This window comes from Rattus norvegicus, chromosome 2, assembly GCF_021556685.1.
Source record: "Rattus norvegicus strain SHRSP/BbbUtx chromosome 2, alternate assembly SHRSP_T2T, whole genome shotgun sequence".
Lineage (NCBI taxonomy): Eukaryota > Metazoa > Chordata > Mammalia > Rodentia > Muridae > Rattus > Rattus norvegicus.
Genome location: NC_141535.1, coordinates 115527922 through 115540385, shown reverse-complemented (window position 1 = coordinate 115540385; position 12464 = coordinate 115527922). Strand labels below are relative to the sequence as shown.

Sequence of the window (12464 nt, the reverse complement as noted above, 5' to 3'; positions counted from 1 at the left end):
TCTAGTATGTAGTCCCTCTGTGGTCCCTGAGTACACCATACTGAATGTTACATCTAATAAGGGGAGGTGTTGTGTCATATTAGTCTTGACTTTTTAGGCAACAAAGAACACATCTATTGTAACCATTAATTGGACTCTATTTCTTGCCTATTAACCATGCAGTCAAGAACAATATAGAATATGACTTTGTTTTCAGAGAACTATAGCTTAAACTTTTGGTTTTATAAGGATGTCATTAGAATACATTACATTAAGACTTACCCATTTTTCCAAAAGAATATGTGGAACCTGAATAGAAAGTTGACTAGCTGTAAATTTTGAAAGCAGGCAAAAATAGGACAATAGTCTAGAAATTATGTTTTCTTTGAGGTTGTAACTGGAATTATGCAACCCGTGGATGCCTGGTCATTTAGCAATGCCCTCTCCTTATGTCTGGTTACAAGATGAAGCATACTGTGAACATTTATTAAGCTGTGGGTTCATAGTCATTGTGCTTTTCTGTTTCTCTAATATTATTCCATTGAAAATGTTAAAACAAAGCAATTACTTCAGAATTAAAATAGAGCACACTGTTAACAGTAACATTGAAGAACCACTAAGGCAGAGTAGTTCTCAATCTTTGGGTCACAACCTCTTGGGGCCGCAGATCAGCTGTCCTGAATATCAGATATTTACATTATGATTCATAACAGTAGCAAATCTAGAGCTATTAAGTAGCAACAAAAGTTGTTATGCTTGGGGGTCACTGCAAAATGAGAAACTCAATTAAAGGCTTGCAGTGTTAGAAAGGTAGAAAACCACTGCACTATGGGACAACCATTTCCTCCTAGCCAAAAATGAGGACTCTGGATAGAGACTTCAATCCAATTGGGCAGCCAGTCCCTTAAGAAGGTAAATTCACTATAAGCTATCCCTATGTCAGGAACAGTTACCTGTTAATGAGATGCTGTACCTTTCTCCCTAGAAAGTCTACCACAAGGCAGTTGCTGGAGACTGCCATGGGCTTCTGTTACATCTGACCCTGTATCTCTTCTGCCTCTCTTTTCCAGATACAAACCAGAAGCTAAGTGCGCTTCCCCCAACTAGTTTGTTTGGCTTCAACCACGCTTTGTTTGGAGCCCCCCACACTCGCCCACTCTTCCATATATTATTTGTCTTCCGCATGACTTGACCTCCAAAGGCGTGGTTTTAACTCTTTCCCATTTTTCCTTTGTGCAACTGAAGAGATTCCAGTTTGTCAGTCCTGTGTTTTTATTTTAAACTCTAATGCAGTCATTTCCAAGTTTTCTTTCCAGTCTGTTCTTAAGTTCATTTATTAACAAAACTGAGAATCATGAGAGGGACTCCAACTTCGCTGGTAACACATGCAGCTCCCACAAATGTCTAGTAACAGTATTAGATAAAGGTGAAGAGTTTCGTTTTTCAGCATCATCGAGGGTCGCTGGTTTGTGGAGTACGTCCCTGTGTTAGCCCTGGCTTGGAGTGAGTTACATGCATCACTAGAGTTAGTGATCATGCCAGATTTGAAGTGCTGATTTACTCCCAATTGTTGGAAGAGCTAAGGGTTGCAAAACCAAACAGCTGTTCAAGGTCAGACAGTTAGGTGTAGGTCGGAGTTTTCATTCTTGCTTAATGTTGAAAGGGGAGATCTCACACAATGTCACACACACCCATGTGGTCATAGTTTGCTGTTGGCATTATACTCTGGATTTAATTTTCAGGCTGCAGATTGGTCATTCTATTTCTGGAATATATCAAATACTCTATTCTCATGATGATCAATAAATGCTACTACAAACATATTTCCTCAGTCTATGCTCAGACTTTATAGAACCCAAGAAGGAATCAAATACATACCAGCAATAGTAGTTTGAGCCTAAGGTTTAAAAAACCCAAAGTGTTGATCATTTATTTTGCCAGCATTCAAAGCAGGTAAAATGGGGTTGTATGGATTGGTACCTCTATATCCCCTTCATATTGTTTTAAGATTTGGTTATAATGGGATTGTTTAGAGAGTGAAGGCCCTTGTCACTAGGCCTGACCATCTGATCTTGATCCTAGGATACACATGGTGTAAAGATATATGTATATATGTATACATGTATATATGCATAATGTATATACGTATTCATAGTAATACAATAAATAAATACATACATAATGCATTAAAGTGTTCTATGAACTTGTTTCCTGGCTTTGCTTTTGTGTTTTTAATGCTTGTAGCTAAGGAAAAGAGGAGAATAAGTTCAAAAATTAACATCTTTGAATTTTGGACCAGTAACTTTTTTTTACTTATTAAGGTGGTATTTAATAACTGTATTTGTTAAAGTTGTGGAAGTAACCATATTTTATTTCTCAACAGAATATTGATGTTCTCCCTTGAGCTACCTGTAGTTCTGATGAAAGGATAGGAACTCTGAGAAAGAGAAAAAATTAGATATAAAGTTGGTAGGTGTGCTGGCTAGTTTTATGTCAACTTGACAAATGCTGGAGTTGTCAGGGAGTCAGGTGCTGGCAGAGCCTCTTAGAGGACAATGATACCAGGCTCCTGTCAGCAAGCACTTTTTGGCATCTGCAATAGTGTTGCGGTTTGGGGTCTGTAGATGGGATGGATCCCAAAGTAAGGCAGTTTCTGGATGGCCTTTCTTTTAGTCTCTGCTCCATTTTTATTCGCTGTGTTTCCTTTAGACAGGAACAATTCTGGCCCAATTTGCTTTCTGAACATGGTGTTTCATTGCAGCAATAAACCCTAAAATAGTAGATCAATTTCTGAGGGGAAACAAGTATTAATTTTGGTTCCAATAAGAATTAAGTGATAGAAGAAGTGAAATAATACTGAGTGATTTTGAAAGCACTACCCTTTGACTCAACTGATGTCATTATTCTTGCATTCTCAGAGATTAGACATTTTAGATTGAAAGATAGTGTTAGTAGAAACACATATACCTAGTAAGCATCAGTCTTTGGAAATGAAGATGATGACAAAAATTTTTATTATATAAATTGGGACTACTTTATAATAAATGAAGGGGACAGGCTCTGCCTTTCCTGTTTCATATTATTTTATTGAATATTTGGGAATTTCACATCATGATTGTGGATCATGCTCCGCTCCCAGTCTTACCAGATCTTTGCCACTAACCATTTGACTAAACCCCCACCCCCGGAAAAAGAAGAAGGAGGGGATGGGGAGGAGGAGGAAGAATTCGAAGGAAGGGGAGAAGAAGAAAGGAAGGGTGCAAATAAAAGAAAAGTGAAAAGAAAAAGAAAAGAAAAGAAGAAAGAAGGCCCAATTTGTGTTGCCCGTATACTCTCACAGAGGCATGGTTAAACTCCCAGTGACCAGCCCTAAGAGTTCGCTTGAATGGATTTCTGCTCAGGCTGCTACTTTGGGGGTAGGCCATGGGATTGAGGATTGTCACAAACGTTCTCTTCCTCTCTCTCAACTGTGAGTTTGCAGTCATCGATGATAAAAGTAGCTGCCTTGCTTTTGATAGTCAGCAGGAGCATGGATCGTAAGATTCAAGGAGCCAGGTAGCTGTGAACACTAGAGAGCAGGTAGAGGGCACTGTTAAGCCAGAGCTTACATGCAACAGAAAAGGTGTCTCTTGTACTATGGGCACTTGCCCATGAGAGGCCATCGTCATTTAGTATGTAATAAAAGTCTGCGATTATGTCCTGGAGGCCTGGGAAGGAGAAACACTCTTGTGCTTTAGAAGTACTAATACTGTTTGATGGCAAGAGGGGAGTATAGAGAAGGATTGAGAGGACCAGGTAGTGAGTTAGGACAACAGTGAGATGAAGTGACATCAAGTGGCAGAATTGGGAGAGGGGGAACAGTCCTCTGGTGACTGTTTGCAGAGAGGCCAGAGCTCTTGACTTCTTTACACTTCCTAAACTCTTAAGGGGTTCATGAGAGGCCTTTATAAATTCAACAAAAAGGCAGCAAGAATACATGTAGCACGTCTGGTTTCCTCAGATTTCATTTATTTGGGCACATTATGAAATAGAACTTTGAGCAATATGTTCAGTTTCTGTGTACTTGAAGGTAATGTAACTTTCTGTATCACCACACAGCTAGGACTTCCCGCCCCTCACAAGTGCTATCCCTCAAAGCCATAGACTTCTACCTCACACACTTCCAGCCCCTTGCACAGCCATACTTCCTACCTCCCATGTCTTATATCAGACAGCCACGACTTCCCACTTGCCGTACTTCCTGTAGTGTAGATAGGGTTGGTACCCTGCATACCTCCCTTACCCTACACAGCTATGAAATGGTGTCTCACACACTTCTTAGCTCAAGGGTTTGGCACCTGAAGCAGATTTCTTTTAACCCTTTCGTCTCTACCTAAGCAAATTATTTTTCTGTAATCATTAGGAGAGCTCTGAAACAACGTTGAGATTAGAATACGCTTTAAATTTTTAAATACTGAAAAACACATATAAATAAATTAGAAAAGCGTTCTACCTGACAGTCTGTGCTTCTGTACTGTTTAAAAATTTAAGCACAAGTAAAAGTGTGAAGTAGTCGCACAGAGTGACGGTGCAAATGTACTTTGTGTTCCTTTTTGTTCTGTCTAAGGCTGCACTGTGAGTTCTGTTTGGAGTCTACTGATTAAATGCAGGAACAGACAGTTCTGCATGTGTTGGAGACATTTCACCTGAAGCAAGCTCAAATGGCTCTGAATTTTAAAACTGTATTTGAAATGAATGTGTGTAGTTTATCCTTTCTCGACCAGAGCCTAGTTAGAGAAGTAGAAATTAGTACCAGCTGCCCTCTGAACTTTTATGTAGATTTCAACATTAATGAGGAACAAGCAAAGAACTATTAAAATATATATTCTCTCTATATAACATATTCTACATAATCTATTTATATAATAATTATTTATCTAATTATTAAACTCAACAAGCTCAATAGGCACAACTGTTTAGAAAGTAGTTCTTTGTGTTATGTTATTTTTCAGGATGCTGTGTCAGTGACATTTTCAAAATTATAGGTGAATAATGATAAGAAAAATACCACCCTTTAGCTTCATTAATGGCTTTAGGTAAAACACAGGTGAAGTTCCCTTTAATTACCTATGCTGTGCAGATGGTTTCCTCTGTTACTGTTTTCTCTGTGCCACTACCTTGACTAATGCCTTTATTCCCTCTGAAATGACCCTGTACTGCCTAGTTTTATGTCAGCTTGACACAAGCTAGAGCTACTGGTGAGGAGGGAGCTTCAGTTGAGAAAATGCCTCCATAGATGGAGCTGAAGGCAAAACTCTAGGGCATTTTCTTAATTACTGATTTATAGGGGAGGGTTCAGTCCATGCTAGGTGATGCCATCCTGCTCTGCTCTTCCTGTATTCTATGGGAAAGAAGACTGAAGGAGCCATGAGGAGCAAACCAATAAGCGGCACTACTCCATGGCCTCTGCATCAGCTCCTGCCTTCAGGTTTCTCTCCTGTTTGAGTTCCTGCCCTGATGTCCTTCCATGATGGTGTGAAGGTGTAAGCTTTCATCCTTAGTTAGATTTTATCCTCACTGCTAGTATCATGATGTGGTCACCTTTGTTCTCTGAACACAGTGGGGGGCACCATTCATACTGCTCTGTGGCCACCTTGTGATACTAAGTTTACAAATGTTGTAAGCGTAAGCACATTACTCACTGGAGTGGCCCACAGGGAAGGACACTATCAGGAAGTGTGTCCTTGTTAAATAGTCATGGCCTTGTTAGAGGAAGTGTGTCACTGTGGGTGTGGACTTTGAGGTCCTATGCTCAAGTTCCACTTAATGTGGAGGAGAGAATCCCTTCCTGGCTGCTTTCTGATCAAGGTATAGAACTCTCTTATCCTTCTCTGTCACCTTGTCTGCCTGGATGCTGCCATGCTTCCTGCCATGATGACAATGAACTGAACCTCTGAACCTGTAAGCCAGCCCCAATTAAATGCTTTCCTTTATAAAAGTTGCCATGGTCATGGTGTCTCTTCATAGCAATTATACCCTAATGAAGACACTCGCTGATTATTGGTTAGCATCTAGAGTTAGGCAAATGAGCTCTTAGATACTCCTTGACTAGACAAAAGGAAATTATTACGTATTGGCTCTTCCTTGTCATTATAGAGATGAAAAATACAAGACTTTCTTTGTGTTATTTTTTTGTTTCCAATACTGAGGAATTGAACCCAGGGCATTGTGCTTATAGGCAGCTCCTCTACTGCTTAGATATGTCCCTACTTTTCAAAAATAGGATTCAAATAATATTAATATAATTAAATATACATACTTAACTATATTTTATGCTCAGCTCTATATTTTTTTCTGAAAAAAATTTAAATTCATTTAGTTTTTCTACTTTTAGAACAAGACAAAGAATTCTGCCCCAATCTATTCGTATCCCTCCTTCTTCTGCTATCTTTCTAATGCCTGAATTTTTTGTCCCATTTATATTTTTAAAGCTTTCTAAATTAAATTTTGTACTGTGTTTAATTAGAATTGCCAATTAGAATTTAATTATAACTGTTTTATACATCCCAGTCCTTCTTTCCATAATTTTTTTTTCTTCTAGAAGTATATTCCCCAAGTAATCCTTACAGTGACTTGGTGGTGAACTCCCCTTTGTGTCTGGAAGAATCATTGATTCCTCATTGTAGGGGTCAGTTTAGCTGGGCATCTAATTTTAGATTGACATCTATTTGCTCTTTTTGTGTTGGGGAGTCTTGGGGGGCTGTTACTGTAGTTGGTGGGAGAAATAGCATTCTAATCAGCCTGTATCTCTACATAATTTACTATGTGCCCTAAACTGTTATTAAGCTACTGAGATTTGGAAGGTATCTATAATTTTAGTGCTGCCTATTCTGTCATGGAGAAAATGAGGAACCTCTCAATCCACCCTGTATGTCTGTAAGCATTTTCCATCTTGGTTTTCCTTTATTTCTCTATAAACTTTTCAGCTGAAAGTATCGTGCTCACGGTCAGTTCTTTTAGCAATGGTCTTGACTCTATTTCCTTCTAGCCTGTGTGACTGACTCGACTCTCTGTATAAGCCATAGGGTGTTGGCTCATAAATATTTATGACTTCTTATGCTAGTATTGCACATTATGTGCCTTTCCTCCTCCAAGCATTTTAAATATATCTACTTACATGTTTTAGACAGTTGCATTGTTTCACCCCATGGCATGATTATGCTCGCTCGGTGTAGGCTGTCTTTCCTGGCTCTTCCCCAGGATGAGGCGGGAATTTTCGCTTGCTAAATAATGTTGTGGCGAGATCTGTTTTGTTGCTCTGAGTTTTTGGTTTTGGGTTTTGGTTTTCAGCCTCTTTCTGTTGAGTTCTTATCTCTTTCCTGCCTGGTTCTACTGTTCACTCACCCAGCCCTCCTCACGTTAGAGCTGCCTCCGCCTGCATCCTACCTTTCCAGCCCTGCTGTACTGATGTATTTGCAGGTCTTCAGCCCAGTCTATAAACGTCAATTCAAGCCTAGCATGAAGTACTTGCTGACAGGAGCCAGATATGAGTGTCTCCTGAGGGACTCTGGCAGAGCCCTACTGATACAGATGAGGAAGGTTGCAGCTAGCCATTGGACTGAACAAGGGACGCCAATAGAGGAGTTAGAGAAAAGACTGAATGAATGGTTTGCAACACTATAGGAAGAACAATATCAACAACCAGACCCCACCAGTGTTCCCAGGGGCTAAACCACTAACAAATGAGTACACATGGAAGGACCCATGACTCCAGCCACATATGTAGCAGAGGATGGCATTGTCCAGCATCAATAGTGGGAAAAGTCCTTGGTCCTGTGACGGGTCATTTCCCTAATGTAGGGTAATGCCAGGACATTGAGGTTAGAATGGGTAGGTAGGAGTGGGAGCGTCCTCATAGAAGCAGGGTGACTTGGGGATGGGAAAAAGGGGGATAATATTTGAAATGTAAATACATAAAAGATCCAAGAAAAATAAAAATAAAAAAAAGTCAGTGTTAACTTCCACCCATTGCCTGGCTGCAGTTTAAAGTAGTTTCAACACTGGTATGATGTTTAGTTTTTCTTAAATGAACACAAATTAGTCACCTGAGAAGATGGAACCTTAGCTGAGGAATTGCTATCATCAAATATCCTATGGGCACATCTCTGGGACATTTTTCTTAATTGCTGAAGCGCCTGGCTACCAAGCATGGCACATCTCTAGGCAAGCGGGCGTGGGCTGTATAAGAAAAGTGGTTGGTCAAGCCAGTGTGCATCATTCCTCATGCTTTGTGCTTCAATTCCTGCCTCCAGGTTCCTGCCTTGGGCGTGTGCCCTCGAGTCACTTAGTGATAAACAGTAACCTGGAGGCTGAAATAACTGCCCCGCAAGTCATTCTTGTCAGTGTCTGATCACAGTAGAAGAAAGTGAAGTAGAACACCTACATAGTGACCTATGCGGCACTTTCTTTAATCAGTCAGGGGGACTGGACCCAACCTGGAGTTTCCGGCTTGGTCTCCTGGCATAAGTGAACATCCCACTGCCCTGAAATTGCCTTCTACTTTAGGAGCTTTCGATGATTGCATTCCTATTCTACAATGTTTATCTTCTTCCTGATTATCATATTTTCTAATATAATATTATCTTCTAAATAATTGTGTTTATACATGATGTACAGTAATAAACATATTTATATGTGTGCACATTTCTTGGCCTGTTTTAGGTTTAGAGCAAAAAGAGTATTCTAGCCTAAACTCTTGATTACATCTTAATAAGAAGTGAAAAAAAATCTTTATTTAAATGAGATTAACCTGTGGGTTATCATATGATCTTTCTCCGACTGCAAATTATAGATATTCAATTTCATCTGATTTCCTACCAATGGCTTTGACTTAATTTATTATTGCAAAGATTTTGTGTGTGGCAAGACAATTGGTGGTGTCAAAGGGGCAAGGCTGTGCCCTGTTGAGAACCCTTAAGTAGATTCACCACTCAGCTCTCTCCTTCCCATCAGAGGAGTGTGGAACAACACAGCTTATCAACCTTCTCATATTTGGCCTCCTTATATTAGTTTTCTTTTCTTTATTATTGATGCAGTGATATTCGTAATAATAATTTAATGGAAAAATACATGTGGATATATGAGAATGGTAGGGTGACATTATTTAATAGGAAGCCAGAGAGAGCTGAGTGAAGAAGAGGCACTCTCATTTTCTGTGCTGCTGTGCTGAGATGAAATCAGAGGTACCCTATTGTGTGCTGCTGAGCCCTTTGCCATCGTGTCTCAGGGGCTGCAGAGATCCAGTGTCCTAGAACCACACGGAGAGGCAACAGTCTCTCCTTCAAGGTGGCTCTTCCTTTGTTTTAATTTCATGAACTGTTGGTTGTTCCCACAGACCTTCTGTGGCAATACTTTCCTGTGGAATCAAAACACTACAGAATTCCAATAAGTAACTTTGCACATCACTGGAGGAGATCTCTTATTAAAATTTTTTTAAATAAAACATTTTGATATATTCATTTCCTTTTGCACCATTCCATAAAGAAAATATTATTTAATGTTACAAAAGGTAATTTCTTCAGTTGCTATAGTTCTGAGAGCGTGACCTATCCTCTTCATTCTGTGAACAGAGTAGCACGCTGACAAAATACACATCTGTGAGAACCTGTGAGCTTACTTGTAAACAGAGCCCTGGAGATGCATTTAACTTACAATCTGGATTTACTGAACTAGAGCAGGCTGAGGTGGCACCCATGTGAAAACAGGGCACAAAAGAGAATTCCTGCAAAGACAGAGCTTGCAGTGATGTATCCAGGAGCCAAGTAAGGTTGAGGACTGCTGCCAGTCCCCCCTAGGTGGGACAGAAGCCAGGGCAGTGGCTTTCTTAGGCCTACAGAATGATTTAACCTTGATGCTACATTGGCTTTGGTCTTCCAGCCTCCGTAACTACGTGAGTTTTCAATATTCAATTCTTTGTCTACAATCCCTTAGAACAGCGGTTCTCAATCTTTAAGTCATGAGGGGTCACTTAACACCATCTGCATATTAGATATTTACATTACGATACCAACCATAGCACAATTAGAATTATGAAGTAGCAGCAAAATAACTATTGTTGGGAGTTACTCTGACATGAAGAATTGTATTAAAGGGGCATAGAACTAGGAAGATTGAGAAATGCTGCCTTAGAAACTAGTGGGCTATTGGGAAAGCAATGTGGACTATTCTCAGAAATAGAATACACAGCAAACATACTGCGACTTCAATTTCAGGCATGTAAAACTAACTTGTGGGTCATGACTGGGATGCTTCAAGAGGTTGTGTGTGTGTGTGTGTGTGTGTGTGTGTGTGTGTGTGTGTATGTATGTGTTGGACTTTTGCACTCCTTAAAGAAAGGGGAAAAACAGTACAGCTGTTCTTGTGGGCTACTCTTCCCTCTTCCTGGCCATCAGATATGATTCTTTACATATCTCTGCATACTTACTTGGCTTTGGTACACTAAACAGTATTTAAAATATCCAGGAGAGAAAAGCAAAGTTTGTTAATTTAGTTTTTCACTTTCAAACACAATTCTAGTTCTGTGAACTCAAGTCAGACAGTGCTCAGCTTGCTAAAATGTTCTTGTGCATAAACAATCAGGAAAAGTGACATCCTTCTCTCTCTCTCTCTCTCTCTCTCTGTACACACATTCACACATATCATATATACACATATACACATATATGTAAACATATAGGCATATTTGTGTGTGTGTGTGTGTGTGTGTGCACGTGTGTGTGTGTGTACGTACATCCCACATAGGATCATATATCTACATGAAGTTTCCAAGAACCATGCTGAAAACAAGCTACCACTTTTTGCAGGAACATGACCTTCTGTATCATATATAAAAACATCTTACCTTTTTACAGAAGTTTCCTTGGGGAAGTCCTAACAAGAAAAGTATGTCTTTTCCTAACTGACAAATCTTCCTCTTAAAGCTCAGGGCTTATGTTCTTTGTGGTCTTTACTTGTATAATTTTGGTTAGATATTTGAGATTATCTGAAGGAGCCAAGTCAGACACCCAACTAAGTCTAATTTGCTCTTAAAGGATTATTCTTCTCTAAGCACTCTTCAGTGCTATAGCAGGATCTTGCTATTTTGGAGAGGTCATTTGTATATTTCATACCACAATCTAGGTATGGAGAAAGATCCACCAGATATCTGCTTAGAAAAATGTAGAAAGTCAAAGGAGACCATTACACTTTATCTCGTTTATGTTCCTAGGTTTTCTCACTGTGCCTTGCTTTGAATTAATTATGCAGAAAAGAAACGTGTCTTCTGTCTAATTATTTCTAATTCAACTGAACAGGGTGACTGAGTTAATCTTGCTGCAGGTTTTACTGGAAGCTGGAACAACTCATTCATCTGTCGAGCCAGTCAGATACAGTATCCTGGATGTCAGGTGCAATTTGAGCTGTAGGTGATGTCGCAGGTACCAAGACCCAAAGTCCTGGCTCAAGAATAATGTGTGTCGAAATACAAAGATAACAACAATAAACGGAGATAGTACTATTTCTAGGATGTGAGAATGCAATAAATGCTATGAAGAAATAATGAACCAGACAAAGAGGAAGTCAGGCAAATGTGAATGAGAGTTCATACCTTGGGTGGTGATGGTAATTAGGAAAGGTATTTCCATCACCAAGGCAGGAGGATTTGGTCAGGAGGATTTGTTAGGGCTCCCACCAAAGCTCAGGGAGCAATGTATGTAGTTTGTGGTAGAAGAACATTCTAGAAAGAAGAAATAGCACAAAAGCTCAGAGGCAGGAAGGTGTCTGTGAGGACTTGGCTCCTGCACAGACTCTGTGTAAGAGAGGACAGAATGCAGGGAGAGAAACCAGTATATGGAAGGGACAGCCCATGGCCACTTACAGACTATGAGAATAAGTTAGCTTCTGTTCCAAGTGCAACGGGATGAAGTTGTGAAATATGAGCAGAAAATGACACAATCTGGTTTATGTTTTAATGAGAGTTTAATGAGTTTTAGGTTTTTGGTACCTAGCCTCAAGCGCCTACCCTCATTAAGACATTGTGCGGCAGGCCCAGCTATTTCTCATGGAGGCTAAGGTTTGCAGAGACTTGGAAGAGCTTTGGACATACAGGACCCAGGGGAAAGTAACCCTGATAAGCTTGCCAGTCTACATTCTTGACTTGTCAGCAAGAAAGACCTGCTAAGGCTGATGGTATCACTGTCAGCTTTAAGATCATCATTTCTGCCCTGACACTTAATCGTTCCCTGATTAAAGAAAGAATCTTGTCACGACAATTTTACATTATGGGTATCGAAGATATAGTCACAAACCCATAGTAGAAGGCTGTCTGCTTCAGCTTGTTTGAACATGCTATCATGACTTAGAATTTCGAAATGGGTAAATGAAGGAAGAGACACTTAATTAGGAATAGAGTATAATATGAACCCCCCATTAATCATTAATAAACCAGCTGTTTCACCTCACTTAGACAT

The 12464-nt window shown here is 39.8% G+C and overlaps 1 protein-coding gene across 3 annotated transcripts in view; it reads left to right on the top strand.

Moving 5' to 3' along the window:
- The window catches only part of Egfem1 (EGF-like and EMI domain containing 1), a 599915-nt gene that overhangs the window by 112413 nt on the left and 475038 nt on the right, over positions 1-12464 (top strand).